A 21,771-nucleotide genomic window follows, 5' to 3' on the forward strand; every position below is an offset into this window, starting at 1 on the left:
AGAAGTCCCACCACCACTGTCATGCTTCTTGTTCCCGTAATGCAATGGGACCATGATGTTATCATCTGCCTAATATCCCTTCCCTCTCCATCCCAGAAGGCACTGCATCCCCAGCCATATTTATTTGTTTAGAGACAAGGTCTCAATAAGTTGCCAGACTGGCCTAAAGCTTGCAATCCTCCCACCTTAGTTTCTGGAGTCCCTAGGTATACAGGCTTGAGCCCCTGTGCCTGGACACCCTTCCCTTCTTTACCTCATTCTCCCAGCATCTAACTCCCTCTGAGAAACTCAAGGTTCACCATGAAGTTCACCTTCCTTCCCATTGCATCCCTTCAAACTCACCTCCAACCTAAGGCAACCCACATGAAAATGGTTGTTTGTAGCTGCCCCCACCCCTACTCACTACCACAAAATAGAAAGTTTCTTTTAAGACCATGACCATGCCTTTTAGTTCCATACCTTCAGTACCTTCAATGTCTGAAACTTTGAAGGCATTTAGTAAAAATTTATTGAATGAATGAATGCATGAATCAGTGAAAGAATTAATTCACCACCAATAAATTTTCTGGGCTAATAATGATCAGCTACTTTGTGCAAAGCTCTGAATTTTGTATTATTGGAAAGTTCCAGAGTAAACAGATAAAGAGATACTCTTTCCTTACAGCCCTAAAGGGAAGGGGCAGAATTTGGCTTAACTCACAAAAAGCAATAGCAACACATTCAAGTGCATACTCCACTCATAAAGCCTGGCTATTGGTCTTCTCAATTACATGCTGACCCTGAGTATTGCTGTATCAAGGACCCAGGGAGAGGAGAGTCACATGGGCTTCCTTGGGGATGCTTTGCAAAGAGCAAGGAAAGTTTGAGTAGTGTTCTGTAAAGAGGAGAAGAGGTATGGTTGAATAAATGGCATGTTTCATGATGGAGAAGTAGCATTGGCAGAATTAGGTGATTCTTGCTTGAGAAAGAGAGCTGTATTGCTGGAATGGATGTAGATGGATTGTGACACATAATAATCAGATGAAAGTTCAAAATTAAAAAGTATCAGCTTAAATATGAGAAATTTTGGTTTGATATGTTTGAGTTAGTTTCCATGGGCTTCTAAGTCTGGTAAGCAAAATTGTGTATTGTTTTCCTTTCTGTTATGGTTTAGATGTGAGGTGTCCCCCAAAAGCTCATGTATGAGACATGCAATAAGGTTTAGAGGTGAAATTATTGGGTTCTGAGAGCCATAAGCCAATCAGTGAATTAATCCCCTGATGGGGACCATCTGGGTAGTAGCTGCAGGCAGGTAGGGTCTGGCTGGAGGAGGTGTGTTCCTGATGGCATGACTTTGGGGTATATATTTTGTATCTGACAAGTGTCTCTCTCCTTTTTTCCCTCTCTCTCTGCTTCCCCATCTTCATGTAAGCTGCTTCCCTCCATCACACTCTTCTGCCTCATGGTGTTCTGCCTCACCTTGTGCCCTGAGGAATAGAGCCAGCCTTCTATGGACTGAGACCTTTGAAACCATGAACCCTCAAATAAACTTTTCCTCCTCTACAGTTGTTCTTGTTGAGCTAATTGGAGGGTGCAGATTCTAGGGGAAGAGGAAGTAGCTGGAAGACTATTCAATCACTCAGGCAAAAGATAGTTAATGACTTAGACCAGTGATGACTGTGGGGATGCAGAAATGTAAAATGTAAGCAGAGGACCAAACTGGGAAAGGATCTGGGCAGAGAGAAGTGAAAGTGGGAAGAGATCAGGATTGAAAACACCAGGCGTCAGGAGCTCACAGTGCTGTATGATTTATCCACTTGAATCTTCAGTTAGCAACCCCTGTTTTCCAAAGTAAAACAGAAAAAAGAAGAGGAAAATGGAAAGAAAACAAGAGCATCCACAAAGATTTTCTAAAACCAAGATGGGCCAAGATAATGTCCATTAGTTTCATCTAACTGATGAAAAGAAAATTTCACAGGTAGAAGATCACAGCTGGTTGTTCCTACTTTATTGTTTAAGCTTCACTAGCAGTTCCTGCTTGGGTCAACTGGTGATGCACCTGCCCAGGATATGAGGGGAAGGAAAAAGATAAACATAAACAGATTATGTCTAATTTCACAAAATGGAAAATGCCCAACCATCTTCAAGCCCTCTGGGTGACTCGGTCATCTCCTATCTTATCTACCACACCAGTGTTTGTCAGCAGTACCTCAAAGATGGCACCTCCCTTACAGGGGAGCCAGAGAGCACAGGCATCCATTCCTCACACATGCTGGGGTTTTTATCAGGTAAAAATTCCAAGAGAAGGAAGTTCTGAGTGGATAAAGGCCATAGCTGGCTGTATGCTGCTGGAAAAGTTCTTAAGCTTTTAGCTCTCTGTTGTCAATTACAGCATCTCTCTGGGACAGATACTGTTCCAGGTGCTGGGGCAACAGGTGGGAACAGGGAAGACAAATGTCTCCCACTTCACGGAGCTTCCATTACAATGCGGAGACACATAAACTAGACAGATGTCAGAGTGCCTAAGAGAAAGCCGACTGCTTGCTGTTAAACAGGGTGGTCAGGACAGGCATCCCTGAGAAGGTGACACAACATAGAAACACCTACCTCCTTGGGTTAGTAGGGGAATCAAGGGGGTCTCTGCATGTAGAGCATCTGACAAAACCCTGACAAAAAGGTCAGAAGAAAGGGTTAGCTATTATCTTTAAATGATAATTTTACAAAACATAATGAAATCTAAGTTTGGGTTTAATTGCAGCTAGAAATCCAAATGTATCTCTTTATGCTAAAGCAGTTCCTTTTTCTCATTTATCTCCAGCATTTTGACAGGAAATTTGCACAGTCGCTATCCTGGTCTCTTGAGCAGGGCCTTGTATGCAGTTTGAGATACTTGGTTACATCATCTCTAAGAATCAAATACAATGTCCCTCTGCTCCTCGTTCAAGTTTCCAGGTGCCAACATGGGAGTCGTCCAGCTTAGGTTATGCACCTGCCCATAAGGATGTATTTGAAAGAGTTGGTGGTCCTCCAAATGGCCCAGAGATGTTGTCACCAGAAGTAAGGAGGGTGGTCAAGTGCAGCAAAATCAGGTGAGGCCCCTGGTACCAGCCCACAAGTTGCAGAAACCCCATGACCTAGGGCAATGGTTTAGGGGCATGCAGGCCACTTCCTGCTTCCATGGCCCTCTGCACCAAGCACAGTCATGCCAAGCGGTTGATCAATGCCCACTGCCACCAAGGCCCCTCAGAGGACACAGGCAGTACTCAGCGAGGAAGCACCCTTCTGTAGGAAGGGACACAAACCCAAACACACACCAGGGGCCACCCCAGTCTGGGTCCCTGCTTCTGTTTCCAATTTGTCCCTCAGAGCTGCAGGCATGGGTGATTTGGAAGGCAGAAGTCTCAGCAGAATCAGAATTGTGTTGATCTCCTAGCAGCTGAAATAAGCGGCAGCCCTTTCTATGCTTAGAATGTCAGCCCTGGAAGATGTCCTGGGTGGTGTCCCATTCCACCACCCCATATAGAAGAAAAGGTCAAGAGAGGGCAAGCCTTACCCAAAGGTTGGCAACAGAGCTTAGAAAAGAAAAGAGGCAAAGAACTGATATTGACAGATAACCTACTGTGGGTTGGGCCATGCCAGGGCTATGGCTGAGTTTCACCTGCCAGCTCAACCTCAGGGCAGAGCTTCAGGGGCAAACACTTGCATGAGGCACAAAATGCCAAGCCTGGGATGTGGCCTTTTGTGGCCATGTGTCCTGACATGAGCTGTTGCCCCGGGTCTTGGACGCAGTGTCTCCATTTATAAAGACACTCACTCTGCACAGCCTGTAGAGATCCTCCTGGAACAAGACTTGACCCCCTGGCCTCAGTGGGAGGGCCCCTGATCACAGCCAGGGTGACCTTCATTACACAGTGCCATGTGGAAGAACTCCCACGGTCAGGGTCTTCCTTCCTCAGGGGGAAGCTGAGACCAAGACAGGGCCCAGCATGGGGCAGGTCCAGGCCCGAGGACACCGTGGTCAGGACCTTGGAAAGCCCTGAAGCTGGAGTGCCTGTCAGACTGGGTGGGACTGGCCAGGCCCTGGCACCTTGCTGTGGTCAGCCATGGGACATGAGCTGGGACGTGGATGCTGATGGCTCAGAGCCACAGGCCCACTGCAGTATCTTCCATCACAAAACCAGTGGGAGAAAACTCTTAGAACTCATAAGTGATTTCAGTAAAGTAGCAGGTTACAAGATCAATGCTCATAAATCCAACGCATTTTTATACATAAGTGATGAATCTTCAGAAAGAGAAATTAGGAAAACTACCCCATTCACAATAGCCTCGAAAAAAATAAAATACTTGGGAATCAATCTCACCAAAGAGGTGAAAGACCTCTACAATGAGAACTATACAACACTAAAGAAAGAAATTAAAGAACACCTTAGAAGATGGAAAGATCTTCCATGTTCTTGGATAGGAAGAATTAATATTGTCAAAATGGCCATACTACCTAAAGTGCTATACAAATTCAATGCAATTCCAATTAAAATCCCAATGACGTACCTTACAGAAATAGAGCAAGCAATTATGAAATTCATCTGGAAGAATAAGAAACCCAGAATAGCTAAAGCAATCCTTAGCAGGAAGAGTGAAACAGGGGGTATTGCAATACCAGATCTTCAACTCTACTACAAAGCAATAGTAACAAAAACGGCATGGTATTGGTACCAAAATAGAAAGGTAGATCAATGGTACAGAATAGAGGACACGGACACAAACCCAAATAAATACAATTTTCTCATACTGGATAAAGGGGCCAAAAATATGCAATGGAGAAAAGATAGCCTCTTCAACAAATGGTGCTGGGAGAATTGGAAATCCATATGCAACAGAATGAAACTAAACCCATATCTCTCACCATGCACGAAACTAAACTCAAAATGGATTAAGGACCTCGGAATCAGACCAGAGACCCTGCAGATTATAGAAGAAAAAGTAGGTCCAAATCTTCACCTTGTGGGTCTAGGACCAGACTTCCTTAACAGGACTCCCATAGCACAAGAAATAAAAGCTAGAATCAACCACTGGGATAGATTCAAACTAAAAAGCTTTCTCTCAGCAAAGGAAACTATCAGCAATGCGAAGAAAGAGCCTACAGAGTGGGAGAATATCTTTGCCAATCATACTTCAGATAGAGCACTAATCTCCAGAATCTATAAAGAACTCAAAAAACTCTACTCCAAGAATTCAAATAGTCCAGTCAACAAATGGGCTAAGGAAATGAATAGACACTTCACAGAAGAAGATCTACAAGCAATCAACAAACATATGGAAAAATGTTCAACATCTCTAGTAATAAGAGAAATGCAAATCAAAACCACCCTAAGATTCCATCTCACCCCAATTAGAATGGCGATTATCAAGAATACGAGCAACAACAGGTGTTGGCGAGGATGTGGGGAGAAAGGTACACTCATACACTGCTGGTGGGGCTGCAAATTAGTGCAGCCACTATGGAAAGCAGTGTGGAGATTCCTTAGAAAACTTGGAATGGAACCACCATTTGACCCAGCTATCCCACTCCTTGGCCTATACCCAAAGGACTTAAAATCTGCATACTACAGAAATACAGCCACATCAATGTTCATAGCTGCTCAATTCACAATAGCCAGACTGTGGAACCAACCTAGATGCCCTTCAATTGATGAGTGGATAAAGAAACTGTGGTATATATATACTATGGAATATTACTCAGCCATAAAGAATGATAAAATTATGACATTTGCAGGCAAATGGATGAAATTGGAGAATATCATGCTAAGTGAGATAAGCCAATCTCAAAAAGCCAAAGGACGAATGATATCGCTAATAAGTGGAGGTTGACATATAATGGGGGGGAGGGAAGGGTTAGAGTTAGGGTTAGGGAGGGGGGCAAGTATGGAGGAAGGAAGTACTGTATAGAGGGTAAAGAGGGGTGGGAGGGGTGGGGGGAAGGGAAAAAATAACAGAATGAATCAAACAACATTGCTCTATGTAAATTTATGATTATACAAATGGTATGCCTTTACGCCATGTACAAACAGAGAAACAACATGTATCCCATTTGTTTACAACAAAACCAGTGGGGCCTTCCTCCTGAGGAATCCTGACAGTGGTCCCACACCATCTGCCCGAACCCCGACCTCTCTGACCCTAGTTCTCCTCCCTGTGTCCAGCCGTCCTGGCCTCCTCTCTCCAGCACACCAGCATGTTCCTATCCCAGGGTCTTTGCTCATTTTGGTCCCTCCACCTCAAATGCTTTATTCCTTCCATTCCCATGAATTCTGAAGACTCCACCCAAATGTGGCCTTATCAGAGCTTTCTCCCTTGAAGCCCCCAAAACAGGGCAACCCCATGTCACCCTAGGCCCCTCACCCTCTACTAGTGCCTCTACTACATGGCGATGTAACATCCAGTATAGCCCTTGCTTCTTTATTTTCTGCTGCACCCCATTGGAGCAAAGGCCCAACAAGATCCATCTGATCCAGCACAGAGCCCAGAACCCGTGATGTTGTGTGAACCTGATCACTATCTGGGGACAGACACGCGGAGCCTCCAGCGCTCCACCCACTGTGGAGAAGCTATAGATAGAAGAGCTGTGTGAAGCAGCCCCATGATGTGTGGGGCCCCCTGATGTGTGGGGCCCCCTGATGGGTGCCGGCTGTGCGCAGAAGCTCGCCTGTGAAGTCGGAGCAGGGACTATTATTTAAATGCTCCTCATCTGGATTTTATAGGGGCTCCATCGAGGCTGAGACCTCAGTGACTCGGCCAGGGTCAAGCATCAGGGCCGCTGCCCAGGACTGACCCACTCCACAGCCAGCAGATGCGGCAGGTGTGCGCACCCCACATGGCAGCGGCTCCTGGGCGGGCTTGGGTCCTGTTGTCCCTGTGCCCTGGACGTCCCTCCATCTCATAGCTGGTCTGTGGCCACCGGCTGCAGATGGCCGTGTTGGTGAACTTCTGGCTGACCTCATTACTCAGTGCCTATCACCCGCCACTGCTTTCAGTGCAGAAGTGATAATTCCTAACCCATAAATAGCCCAGTGCCATCAGCCACCCATCACAGAATCAGATGCCACCACCTTGCCCGAAGTTCAAGTCCAAAGGCAGAGGGCTGGTGGGCTCCAGTCTTGGCCACCGCTCTGAAGCTGTAACGTGGAGCAGGAGTGCATCTCAGCCACCCAGATTTCTGTGTCCCTTACCTCTCCCTGCTGCAGCTCTGTTTGTCTCCACACTGTGACAAATTCACTGCCATGTGGAACTCAGGCTCTGCCTGGCCAAAGACGTCCCTGGTTGGGACTTTCTGGGACAACATGGCAAAACATCAGACAAACCATATCTGACATCTGTGCCTGGAGGTCATTCTGTGCTCTCAGGTGAGCCAGCCAGCCTCTCTGAGCTTTGGTTTTGCCATCTCTGCAAAGGGCACAGTTGTCCCATCTGTGAATGTTTATGCTGTGATTTATATAAAACAATGGATGCTTGGAGCTTAGAACCATATCTGGTGAAGCTGGGTACAGTGACACATGCCCGTGATCCCAGCAACTTAGGAGGCTGAGGCAGGAGTATCACAAGATTGAGGCCAGCCTCAGTCACTTAGTGACACCCTAAGTCACTTAGAAAACCCTGTCCCAAAATAAAACAAGTTCAGTTCCAGGTACCAAAGAAGAGTGTCTGATGAGAGTTCATTTCTTTTCAAATGTAAAGCAGAAAGTGAATATCATCCAATCTGAGTTATAGTCCTCTTTATACCAACAGTTATAAAATGTATGTTTTAAAATGTTTTTAATGAAGGAAAGAAGATTCATGAAGCAAAAGTGCCCAGGGCCTGCAAAAGCCATAATCCAGCCCTGCAACTGACATTTGTCTTTTCTGCTTGAAAGCTGGTGGCAAGGCCTGGCCACAGTCCAGGACCCAGCAGGAGCCCTGGAGCAGTTTAACCCACAGTGCGATGTCTGAAGTGCCCGAGGCTCCGTCATATAGTCACTCCACCATAGTCAGCCCTTTCCTGACAAAACACAGTCCTCTCTTCTTGCCACGAGCACCTGCCCTCAGCCAAGTGGGGTCTGGGTGCAAAGACTGGTTGAGGCCCCTGCTGGTTGTGTATGCCTAGGAGACAGACTTGACCTCTCTCTGCCAACTCTAAAATGGGAGAATTTAGTTGATAGCAGTGATGCACACCTGTCACACCTGCAGCCCAGGAGGCTGAGGCAGGAGGGTCATGAGTTTAAAGCCAGCCTCAGCAACTTAGCGAGGCCCTAAGCAACTCAGTGAGACCCTGTCTCTAAATAAAATACAAAATAGGGCTGGGGATGTGGCTCAGTACTCGAGTGCCCCTGAGTTAAATTCCTGGTACCCAAAATAAATAAATAAATAAGAGAATGAACCCAGGGAAAATGATGGGAAGAGTCCCCATCACAGAACCAGACCCCCAGCAGCTCAGCCCAGGGGCCTTCACCTTCCTTGCCTGGCGCTGGCAAAGCCTGAAGACTGCAGTTCTTGAACTACCACGTGAACACCTGCTGAGGTTCCATGTGATTCTCTCTGTCAGGAAGGCTTGTGGAGCAGGAGCAAGGCCAGCCTGGGGGACACTGTGGGAAGGCCCAGTAGCCACCCCACCTCAGAGTGACCCTGAGGCAGGCCCGAGATGGTCCCATTTGACAGCTGAGGCAACCAAGGCCCAGAGAGGGGACAGGATGCCCCCCAGGGTCCTCCAGAGCCAGACAGAAGGACAGAGACACGTCCAGGAGAGAGGAGACATGGGTCCTTGTCCCCACTGTCCCTAGTGAGATACATGGGTCACCAGGTGTGTTCCCCAGGCCTTGGAAGCCAGGATGACAAATCTGCCTTCCCACAGGTTCTGGAAGGTTCCCAGCAGGCACCTGGGAGGAAAATCAGGCACTTTCTGTCCTCGTGAGGTGTTCTTGCTGGGACTGATGAAGCTCCCGGGCCCCACCCCAGAGCTTGGGGTTTCTGGGTGAGACCTGCTCACATCTGCAAGCAGGCTCTCTTGGCCCCTCACCCCTGGCAGCAGGCTCCAAGGCCATCACTCACAGCAGGAACTCTCTAGAGACTGTGCACCAGCTGGGAAAACGGGACCCTAAACTACCATCCCGAGAGGCAAAAGGAATGGCTGGAATTGCTTCTTCTCCACTGTGGGATTCGCCACCTGCCACCTGCTCCTTCTGCCCCATCCAAAGTCAATCTGGATGTCTGTCACTTCTGAACTGACATTCCCACTCTCTCTGACCCATTCCCTTTGTCCCTGCATCACCACCAAAATAGTATCCTGTCAAGACCAAACCTGACTCTGTCACCCGCTGCCCAAGACTCCTGGATGCTTCTGTCATTCTGGGGATCCAAAGCAATTCCTTGAAGTCATGTGTGATCCTGGATCCATCAGCCTCTCTTCCCTTCTCCTCCCCTCCTGCCCCTGAGCTTCCTCCCAGGCCAGGCTCCTTCATTGGCCTCACTGCCACAGGGCCTGTGCACAGCTGCTTTCTACCTGAAATATTTTCACCACACTTCAAGTGGTCCCTGATGAAACTTCACCACCTCATAAAGGTCTTCTCCAACCTATGGCCCACCAAGAACCCCTGTCCTCTCCAGCTGTCATCTTCATTGATCTTCATAACCCTTATCCCTGCAGAGCATGGTGGTCCCCTTGTTTATTATCTGCGTCTTGGGGGAAGGTGCTCTGTGGCAAGGTCTTTAATCAGCATGTCCCTGATGACTGGCATATGGTGGGTGCTCGGTAATATTTCCAAATAAATGGAGGGATTTTAGCCAAAAAGCCCTCTCCTGAATGATGCTTTATTGATCACTTTGCATGAGAAGCACTCTGGGCAACCTCAGCCTCCAGCAGCCCTGGGGAAGCGGTATGGGGGCAGAACATTCCTATGCAAGGGTGGTGGGATGTCAGGGACCAAGGTCCTCCTGGGTTACACCAGCAAGGACCTCTGCACCTGGGGCAGAGATTGCCAGCAGGCCAGGGCAGCCAGGAGGCAGAGGCTGACAGGAAGGAGCTCACAGCCTGAGGAATGGCCGGCCTTCACACTGAGCCACTGGGAAAACCCCCAGGGCTCCATCCGCCGCCATTGACTCCATCCTTACACTTAAACCCGTATAGCTTTCTGCGTGGCTCCAGGGTGACCAGCAGCACCTCAGATCCAAAGTGCTCTGGGAACTCACCATCTTCCTTCCACCCCAACCTGCCTCTCTGCATAGGACCTGGCCTGATAGATGGGTCCAAGTTTCACACAGTCACGCAGGCTGGCTCATTACCAGCTCTGGGTGAGTCCAGGTCTGCTATGGCTGGGATTTGGATATGTTCCCCAAAGTTTCCAGTAGCAGAAACTAGAGCCCCACTGTGGTGGTATTGAGGTGACAGGACCTTTAAGAGATGGGGCCTCAGGGAAGAAGGTTAGATCATGGGACTCTGTCCCCAGAAGAAACAATGCAGGCCTGTAGACAGATTCCTTCTTGTGAAGAGCAGTAATTGTCTGTCAAGTTCTGCTGTCTCAGCCCGTTGACCTGCTTCTAGTCTCACCATGTGTTCTGTGCAGCACAGGATCCCACCATTGTGATACCACCAGCCATGAGGGAGGCCCTAAGCCCCAGAATGTGAGCCAAATAAACCTATTTCCTGAATAAAGTGCCCAGCCTCAAGCATTTTGTTGTAGTAACAATAACATCAACAAAAAGAACCCTACTAAAACATCCACTCATACAATCTCCAGCATTGTTCAGGTCTCTCCACCCTGCTTGTGACCACCCAAGGGCAGGCACAGCATCTTTTGATTGAACCACCACAGCAACCTCTTCAACAGTCTCCTCTCCTCTATTTTTGCCTCCTTAGAGTCTGTCGTCCCCCTGCACCTACAGGGACCCTTCTAAAACACAGCTTCCATCAACTACAACTGCTTCAAACTGTTTCATGATTTCCATTGCCTTCCAAAGAGACTCTGAATCCCTTGCCATGACCTGCTGTGGCAATCTGGTCTGCTTCTCCTGACTCACTCCCTGCACCTCCCAACCTCAAAGGCATGGCCACAATGGGCTGTCCCAAAAGCCACAGGAGCTGTGTGAACTGAGCTGGGTACTCCCAATTCAGCAAGAGATGGGAGCAGGCAAAGGGAAGCAGGGTGCTAACAGCCAGCGAGAGCAAAGGATCTTGGGAGGAAAACAGTGGTTGGTTCCCCCCTCCTCCAGGGGGTGAAAATTCACACAGAGCTTCAAGGGGAAAGGAGCCCTATTTCAAAAACCCAGCTGCCCCCTTGGCCCAGATAAGGCTCTTCCTAGCCCCACCACCTGCTTGTTTCAAGTTACCTCCCCTGAATTCCCCACCAAGTTCTTAGCATCCTGTCACCCCTGTCAGCCAGTGGACACAGGGAGCCGGGCACCACTGCATTAAAACTTGCCCAGGGCCCAACACACCCTCTCCTTCCCAAGCTGGGGCTATGGTTTGAAATGTGGGATTCTCTTTTTCCAACCAAATGCAGAGTCATGAACACTGATTCCCTGAGAACTTCGATACACATTGAAAACTTCATGATACCTTGAACTCAGCTGCAGCGCAACCTCTGAGCCCATCTCACTTTATAGATGAGAAAACAGCAGCATTGTATCTAGCTCAGAGAGGGTGAGTGACTGGTACAAGGTCACTCAGGAAATACAGAAGCAGGGGATATGCTCCTGGTCATATGCGGTAATTCCTAGGACAGGGTGGAAGGGCAGATCTCTTTGCGAAATTATCCTGGTTTGATGTCTTGGCCCAATCTTTTCAGCTGAATAGGTTGAAAAATGGTCCCCAAAGATGGTCACATCCTAATCCCCAGAACTTGTGAAGGGGACATCACATGCCAAAAGGGACTTTGTAGGTATGATTCAGTTAAGGATCTGGAGATGGGGGTTATCCTGGACTCTCCACGTGGGCTCATGTCATCATAAGGTCCTTATAAGAAGGTGGCAGGGGGTTGGGGGAGAGAGAGAGATAGGGTCAGAGAGGGAGAGCACAAGGGAGAGAGGAAAGAGGGACAGAGAAAGGTGAAGACTAGAAGTTTATGAGCTGCTGGCTCTGAAGAAAAGGGAGAAGTCAGGAGCCAAGGGATGCAGGGGCTCCAGAAGCTGGAAGAAGCCAGGACATGAACCCACTCCTTGAGCCACCAGAGGGAACATGGTCCAAGTGGCACCTTGAATTTAGGACTTCTGATCTGCATGGGACAATGCCCAAAAGAGCTGGGTCAGTCCCATGGAACTCGGTGGCACTCTCAGGGCTAACTGAGGTGAGTTTTAGGAAAAGCTTCACTTCTCACTGCCTACTGTTCCTCCAAACATCAGGGCTTTCCACATCTCTCTGCCTTCACCTGGGATGCCCAACCCTGGGGTTCCTGCCCTTATTCCCCACTGGACAAAGCCCAGCAGTACAGTGCAAAAGGTCAGATTCTGGAGTCCCACCTGCAGGTATCACATCCTCATTCTGCCACTTCCAAGCCGTCTACCCCTGGGAAGCCGACTTACATGACTGAGCCTCTTTTTGTCACCTATAAATTGGGGGAGAATATAAGAATACACTCCACAAAACTCCCACTAGAGCCAAACAGAGCCAAGCCCTTGGTGGTGCAATGAATCATGGTCTGAGGGATGGTTAATAGCTGCATCCTTTCTCAGGCCAGCCCTGAACTCTGTCTCTAACTGTTAATACCCCCTTTTTCTTTAAGCCATTTTGTAGACAGTCCTGGGGTCCCTAAATGCTTTACTCTGCATCTCCTTCAAAGGTTCTGCTCCACGAAGTGACATGACAGTGGTCACATTTTTTGTTCTTAGCATCAGGTGCACAGTAGGGAGATAGGGGTGAAAATGGAATGAATGAATGAGGGAGTGAATGGGTGGATGGAGGAATGAATGAGTCGATGGGTGAATACGTCAGAGGGTAAATAAATGAGTGGATAAGTGAGTGAGTGAGTTGAGGAATGAGTGAGTGAATGAGTGAGTGAATGAATGAATGAGGCATAATGAATGAAGGTTTGGTGAGTGAATGAGTTGATGAATGAATCAGTGAGTGTATGAATGAGGTGATGAGGGAGTGAATGAATGAGTGGGTGAATGAGTTGAGGAATGAATGAGTGAGTGAATGATCATGTTGGTGAGTGAATAAGTTTATGAATGAATGAGGGGATGAGTGAGTGAATGAGCTGAATGAATGAATGAACGATGAGCAAATGAGTGAATGCTTGGATGAATGAGTGAATTAGTGAATGAATGAGTGAGTGAGTGAAGGAATGAATTACTGAGTGAGGTGATGAGCCAATGAATGAGTTAATGAATGAATCAGTGCACGGATGAGGTGATGAATGAGTGAGTAGATGGAGGAATCATTGAGTGAATGAATGGATGAGTGTGTGATTGAGTGAATGAATGAGTGAATGAATCAATGAGGCAATGAATCCATGGGGTATGAATGAATGTGCTGATGAGGGAATGAATGATTGAATGAATGAATCAGTGCAGGAAGGAATCAATGAGTGAGCAAATGATGAGGTGGTGAGTGAATCGTTGAGTGAGAGAATGAGGTCGAGTGGATGAATGAATAAGTGAATGAGTGAATTAGTGAATGCAGAAGCCCTGGGAGGAGCTCACAAGTGAATGAAGGAAGGCAATCTCAAGCAGGCATTGCAGCTATCCAAATGGACCAGCTTGCTGCCCTCCATCTGCATGGGTGGCTCTCCCTCTGTCCCCACCTGGACTACTGAACAGGGCACAGGGTGACGTCCAGCAAAGTCCAGGTCAAGGATACAGCAGATGGTGGGGGGCAATGAGGGGGCACCAGGCCAGGAGGGATGGTGGGAAGGACTGAAGACCAGCTCATTGGCAATGCAGAGAGAATCCCAGAGAGCTGACGGCCCTGGCAGGGAGCATGGGAAAAAAGAAAAATGAAGCAGTGGTAATCTCATTTTCTGAGCCCTGCAAGTCGGCCAGGAAATAGCTATTATTCCATTGCACTGTTGGTATTAAGTTGGTTGCCCTCACTAAATATGAGAATGTGCATGAATATCTATTGAGTCCCTGGTACCGACCCTCCTGGCTCAGAGGCTCAGTCACTGCCTTTACTGCCTTTACAATCCTCCAACAAGAAACCTCAATCTTGCTGTGAAGTGAAAGACAATAGTATTTTAAATTGGTTAAGAAATCTCCGGATTGATACTCCTGGAAGGCCTGAGAACTTCATCTCTATTACTTGGAATAAAAGGGATCACACTTTAACCACTCCCAGGTTATGTATTTGGGGGAGCAGGGACCCAAGTCAGCTGCTCCTTCTTCCTGGTGAAGGGAGGGACGAGGTTCCAGGACCCTGGGTCAGATAGAGCTTTCTTGGTAACCAGGAAAAGTCACCAGTTTCTATCCAATTTGGACCTGCTGGACATCTCAGGCCACTTGGGTTTTGATGGCTTTGTTCGGCCATTTCCTCTGGATTCAAATGGAAAAACCTTGGAACTGAAGCTCCAGAGAAAACATAGAAGTTGGTTTCTCTCATCCTTTTAAAAAGCACCCAGACAGTGCCAGGGTGCAGTTCAGTAGTAGAGCACTTGCCTAGCATCCATCCTGTTGATATCCCCAGGTCCCTACCACGTGTGTCTACTCAGCACCCAACCTGAGCCCAGGAGTAGGAACTCAGAAAAGAGTGGAATTGGCTGAGGGAAAACAATTTACAGACGTGCATACTGAGGCTCAGGAAAGACCAACAGCTTGCCCAGTACCTTGCAAGGAGCTGCCTGTCTGTGGTTTCAGCCAAGACAGTCTGTGCATCTGCTTTGCCCTGGCTCGGAGTCTCGAGAACCAGCACAAGGGATCACTCTCACTCTTGTGGGACTCACCATCTTGGGGGCACTCAGGTTTGGGAAAAGGGGGATGCAGAGAACACATAAGTGACCAGAGAGGTCCAGAAGAATGTGATGTATGCCTGATTGACAAGAAGAAGGGAATGAAGCGGGGTGAATGGACCCTTGGGGCTGGGAGCAGCCGGGCTGGGGGCAGTGATCAGATGGAGTCTCTAGAGCTTTCTGCAGACCCTGGAGAGCTGAGGAGCCAAGCACACTCAGAACTACAGAGGTCTTCAGGAGTAGCGATGATCTTGGATTCGCAGCCTCAGTTTGCCGCACACAGCTGGCCGGAGGCTGGTGGCCAGCATGAGGGACGTGCTGAGCAGCGTTTTCATGAGTATTATGACCAGTGAGCTTCTCATGGTTCCCTCTTTCCTGTGTCCCTCAACCCCCTTCCCCAGGCTTGGTAACCATCTCAAGCCAACAACCCATTAATTCCAGGACACATAATGCCCTGAGCTAGCTCACCACTCCCCAGCCCTGCTTTCTAGTCCCTCTGCCCCTGGTCTCACTCTTGGACCAGGCCTTGACCAGCAGGATCAGCAATGCTGCTGACCAGGCCATCCTCCCCCCAGGGTCCCCCTTGTCCTCATCTCATTCACACATTCCCTCATTCCCACACAGTCCCTTCTCTCACCACCCCACAGTGCACCTCCTTCACCCCACAGGATTCTGCTACCACATCAAGGGGGAGATCAGAAGTGGCCTTCTCCAGGAAGCCCTCCCTGACTCCAAGCTTCCCCCTTGACTGTACTCTCTGGGACACTATCATCTATTTCTTTCTGGTTTGCTTTGTTTGGGGTGCTGGGGTTGATTTTGATAGAAGGAAATCATTCCTGCCTCCTAAAGCCACCACAGACCACCTTGCACAATTCTGCACACTTACCTTCTTCTGAACTTCTCAGTAGCCCTCAGAACGTCCCCATGGGGAACTCTCCAGGAACGGGTGCTGCCTGCCAGCTCTGCAGCCACCCGTGGACCAATCTAACTCTATCTGCTTGCTCCTCCTCCTCTCTGATCCCCCTGTGTCTTCTCACATCACCTGCCCATGCCCTCCAGAATGGACATGCAGCTGTCCTGCCTTTTTGCAGACAAGGTTTGAGAGGTGAAGTGGCCCTTCATGTGGCTACGCTGGGACCCGAGGAAAATGCCACTCCCTCAATTGGCATCCTGCAAGCAGATGCCAGCCCTTCTGGATGATCTGTGTGGCCCGTGTCCCCCTGACCTAGCTTCACACCTCTGTTTGTGCCTGTCACCAATGACATCGACATCTCTCTTTCTTCCCAGCAGTCTCTCTGTTCCATGGGGTCGGGGTCTTCCTGGTTCATCTTGATCCTCCCAGAGCGTGAGGAAGGATGCTCCTATTAGGGGCACTTCCATGCTTAAACACGCCCCTCCTGTTCGCTCTGTCCTTGGGTGACTGCAGTCACATTAAGTGCACAGTAATATACTTTCAGACACTGTCCAATGCCCCAGGGAATGGTTTAAGGTTCTCCACTGGAGTGAATATTTCTATGCAGGCTGTAATTTCTTTTAAGACCTTCATAGCATCCCTGCAGCCTCCACCATGCTCTGTCCTCCCAAGAGCACACAGCAGGAAGCAAAGTCACTTTCTAATGAGGGGAGCAGAGAGCTTCAGGCAGAGACAGAGGAGCTGGCCCCAGGCTTGAGGGCAGGATCTGCTTTCTCACTGTGTTTATTTTGCTAAAATCTATTCTTAGTCATAATGATGGCAACAGTTAGTGCTTAAGCCCTGGTGGACCTCTTCTAGAAACGGACACAGATGGTCTCCTTTAATGCCCTTAGCAATGCTCAGAGGCCTGGAGCCCATTTTACAGGTGCATAAACTGAAGTACCAGGAAGGAAGGGGCGGGAGGTCATGCCCGAGGTCACGCTGCAAGAAAGGAGAAAGGTGGGTTAGAAACCTGGGATGTTCAGCTGCACCAGGTGGCACTCATCTGTAATTCCAGGGGCTTGGGAGGCTGAGGCAGGAGGATTACAAGTTCAATCCCTGATACAAAAGAAAAACAAACAAATAATGACACCAACACTGCAAAGTCCAGCTTCTCTCCATAATGCCAAAGTTCCTTCCACCCAACAGCCAGGGAAATGACTGCAAAGACCAAACTTGATAATGCCACTTCTTAGCTCCAAATCCTCCTGTGGTTCCCAATTGCCCATGGACCATAGACCAAATCCTTCCCCCACTTGTGGATCCAAGTCCTGCTGATGTCTCCATCCTCCTTTAGCCCCCAGGTCCTCCTGGCTCTTGACCTGCCAGCTTCAGGCCTCTTCTGTATTCCAAGTACCCTCCCTAGCCTCAGGGCCTCTGCCTGAGCTGTTTCCTCTGCCTGGAACATTCTGAGCCAAGGACCTCCCATCCACCCCAGGCTGCTTAATTCTCTGGCTGCCTCCTTGAGGAAGCTTGCATTGGCTGCCATTCCTGCTCAAACCCCATTACTGCTCCTTGGCTGTGTGCATTAGCTACATTTCTAATCTTATATTGGTTTCTGTGATTTTTAAAATTTTACTCTTATCTGTCTTCCCCACTGAACTGGTTCCAGGAGGGCAAGGGCCCATGACTATCTTCTTCTCTGCTACTTGACCTGTTGCAGAATCACCAGCACTCCCAAATTATTTGTCAAGTGACTGAACAAAGAAGCAAACGAATGAATGAATGAGTGAATGAATGAATGAATTGGCACAGAGGGGAACGAGCAAGGTGTCCTCCTTGGCAGACCTGTGGGGCCAGGGCTACAATAAGCAAGTTGGACACACATTTAGGTACAAAATTCAAAGAACTCCAAAACCTCAGGATCTGAGTCAAATATTTTAATGCAAAATTTTAAAAATTGAACTTTCTGCAAAAAAAAAAAAAAAAAAATCCGTGGAGATCAAAGTCTAAAAAATTCAAACCAAACGTCATGGAGAACCTGAAGCAAAAGGAAAAAATCAGTAATAATAATGCTGTCATGGGCCGGGGATGTGGCTCAGTGGTAGAGCACTTGCCTGGCATGTGTGAGGCCCTGGGTTCAAGTCTCAGCACCACATATAAATAAAATAAATAAAATAAAGGTATTGTGTCCGTCCAAAACTAAAAAAAAATTTTTTTTTTAAATAATGCTGTCTTTAAAACATTCTGGTAATGTGTTCATCAGAGATTTATTTGCACTAAACTTCATTGAAACAGTAACTCATTAAAGTGTGATTTATCTTGAACACTGTGGCTTTTTTTTTTTTTTTTTTTTTGGTGTCCCATAAATTTTGTGCCAAACAGTTACCTCCCTGTGGTCTGGGCTGATTTCAGTTTTTGGTTTGTTTGTTTGGTTTTCCATCAGATAGCTCTGTGACCCTAAGCAAATCAGGAGGTCTCTCTGGTCCTCTTGTGAGTAAAGCTGCATTGATCAGCCATCAGCAGAGGCAGTTGGTGGCCACAGAGCACCATGCACAATGCCACAGGCCTTTGAGCTTGCATCAATCTCTGCCTGGACACACCAACATCTCACAAGCACCAGCTGCCCCATGAGTAGTGCCCTCTCCAGCCCATGGATGGGGAGACATAGTCAAGGTATATCCACTGCGTTGCTTTGAGTGGCAGATTCTGTAAGGTGTGGGTCTGGATCTAGGATGCTGACTCCTAGGTTCCCTCCAGGACCTTCCAAGTCCAAACCCTTCTGCCAGCAGAGGCAGATCCTGGGAGAGAGCAGGAAAGACAGCAGATGCCAAGAAAGGGGCAGAGGTGAGTCTGCGACCCTGGTCTCCAGGTCCCAGCTGAGTTGATTTTCTTGACTCTTGGCTCCATGTGCATTTGGAACTTGCCGAGACTTTTTTTTTTTTTTTTACTAGGGATTGAATTCAGGGGCACTCAGCCACAACAGAGCCACCTCTCCAGCCCTATTTTGTATTTTATTTAAAGACAGGGTCTCACTGAGTTGCTTAGTGCCTCGCTTTGGCTGAGGTTGGCTTTGAGCTTGAGGTCCTGCTGCTTGAGCCTCCCGATCTGTTGGGATGACAGGCGTGGCCACCAGGCTGGCTAGCAACCTTTCTGCAAACATTTACATATGCATATCTGCATTTGTATATGCGAAAACTCATGTGTTTCCTCTTTGGTAGGTTAAGTCCAGTAATGAAGTGATAGATCATGTTGTGAAGTACTTTTGAAACTGTCCAAACCTGGACCTAGGTAGCCAGCAAGTATTCACACTGATGTCCAGAGTGAAAAGCAACCTGGATTGACCTCCCCCCACCCTTCCCTTTGCTTTCCTTAAATTCTCTAATTGTCAGCTCTGTCCCTAAGAAAGATCCATGGATCCTAGCACTATGTAACTTTCCCTGACCTAATCCTTAGATCAAGTTTTCTGGTTGACAATAGATCACCGCTCTTTAATTACCATAGGAAAAAAATTATGTTTTGGAAAGAAATCTCTGCAAAACACACTCTGTTCTGTGATCATTTGGACAGTAGCCCTTAAACTAAATCCCAGATCTATCACCAGGAGCATCACTCATTTTCCAAAAGGAGATGAAGATTTTCGCAGGATGCATTGGGGGGTGTCCTCCCCTTGGCAAAATGGGCCTGGACCACGGGAGTTTTACATCAAGAGGCTCTTTTCCACCATCCTGTCTCTTCCTCCTCCATCGGAAGCACCGTTATCTGCATTTATTAAAGTGGTGGTCCCTTCTCCTCTTCACTCGCTGAAGACCAAAAGATCAGCTGTCCCCCTTGGAAGTGCTGCGTGCGAACTCAGAGCAGCGGGGCCTAGTGGGGGGGCGAAGTTGGTGAGGGTGAAGGATTTGGAACCCTGAGATTCTTCCTCTGATTGCCCGCTGCGTGGGCCCTGGTCCACTCAATGATAGCAGCCATAGGAGGCAGGAGGAAGGCTTCACTCATTCATTCATCGCGGGTCTGAAGACCCAGCTTCCTTCCAGATGTCGCTCTGAGCACAGGACTGGAGATGCCAGAGCTGTCTGCATATGGTACCCGACAGGCAGGTGGGGATGGCAGAAGTACTCTTGAGCAAAACTGGGTCTCTGCCCTTGACCTATGTGGGGACACCAGGCATTTTCCCCACAAGGAGAGATATCACATGGACGGAAACACACACACACACACACACACACAGGTGCACACTCCCTGCCCCCCCCCGCCCCCTCTGTGTTCCTAGGTGACCTAGAGTTTGAAGCCTCTGGTGGTTTGTCGCAGGACCTCCCTCTCCATCCCCTGTATTTTGTGGTCAGGGGCCAGGAAAGGTGTTGGAACCCTGGAATCCATCCCCTGCACCCCAGTGTCAGTATGATTACCATCTTGAGAAAAGCCTTCCTTTCCGTGGACTTCGGTTCTCCAACTTAAAAAATGATGACATCAGATCAGGCCTCATTTTCCATTTTACTGATGAGAAAACAGGCTCTAGGAGGTGATGCTGCTGATGAGGGTCAGAGCGGGGACTCAGCCCCAGCAACCCGCCCCTGAGCCCTGCTCCCAGTGTGCACTCCTGGTCTCTGCGCACTCTGGCTCCAGCTCTGCCTTCCCACCCATTCACGCCCTGCTCCGGGCCTCCCTTTGTTAGCACTGCCTCTGTGCCACCACACTCGAGGAGAGCAGGAGAGGGGACCAGGGCTCCGATGCCTTGGCACTCCAGCTGGCTGGCATCTCCAGTACCCGGCACACTTCCCCTGTGCATTCATCTGGCGTCAGTGGGCAGATGGGTATGCTGGCCAGTCTTGTCAGCCTGCCAACTGGCCCAGAGCTCCCAGTGGCTGGTGCCTCGATCACTCGATGGGCTGCCCTCCCGCCTCCCACAGGCATGCAGCTGGCAGCGAGGAGCAGATGGGCCGGTCTCTAGACAAGGCTTCATGGGTCCCTGACCTGGCCATTCCACGTACCTTCTCATGTGTTTTGAATGTTGTTCTGGTTGGAATAGTGACATACCAACCCCCAGGACCTGGGAATGGACCCTATTTGGAAACCGGGGACTCTGCAGATGAGCGAGGTAAGGTGAGGTCCTAGGAACTTCCTCCAGCATGACCAAATCCTTCTGAAAAGAGGACTTTGGACCCAGGATGCATGGAGGGAAGGGGTCTGAAGACACAGGGAGAAGGTGGCCACCTGCAAGGAACACCTGAGCCCCAGAGGCAGGAGGGAGGCCTGGATCAGCCCCCTCCCTGGCCTCAGAAGGAGCCTGCCAGTCCTGCCTTGGATTCAGACCTCCAGCCTCCAGGACTGATGGAGAACCCATTTTTCTTGTTTTGTGCTGCTTCATTCTAGGAGACCCAACAGACCAGGACAGGCAAGCATAGTTTTCTAGGAAATGATCCAGAACTTTCATCAGGTTATGAGTGGGGGTCTGGACCCACCTCACCCAAACCAAGACCATTAATGTCCTTCCCACGCCTGACCTGGTAACATCCCACGTAATGAAGTGTAAGGGAGAGAAATGCAAAGTAGGAGGCCAGGTTTTCCAGGAGAGGATGATTGGTCAGGCAAACGGGATTCAAGAGCCAAGATTTCAGACTGCAAGGAGTTTTCCCATCCCTCTTTTAACATCTAACCTTGGATGTGACATTGGAAGGCCTGGGGTCTAATCCTTGTCCCCCTATTTTCTATTTAGAGACTAAGGAAACCCACACATCCTCCAATTAGACAGGAAATGAAAACATGAATCAAGTAACTTTATAAACTTCCTATCATTTCATCCTGTAATTCCTCTTCTAGGAAATATCTGAGGATATGTGTCAAATGATAAGTTTTTATGTTTAAAAGTGCTTCTTGGGGCAGTTGGTTTGTAAATTTAAAAAAAGGAAAAATGAAATAATTTCCCCTGAATGAAGTTCGTGCTTTAGGACACTCTGAGATGTAGTAACAGGCATCTTCATTCAGCTGCCTAAAGGG

The sequence above is a fragment of the Sciurus vulgaris genome (genome assembly GCF_902686455.1).
Source record: "Sciurus vulgaris genome assembly, contig: HiC_scaffold_138_arrow_ctg1, whole genome shotgun sequence".
Lineage (NCBI taxonomy): Eukaryota > Metazoa > Chordata > Mammalia > Rodentia > Sciuridae > Sciurus > Sciurus vulgaris.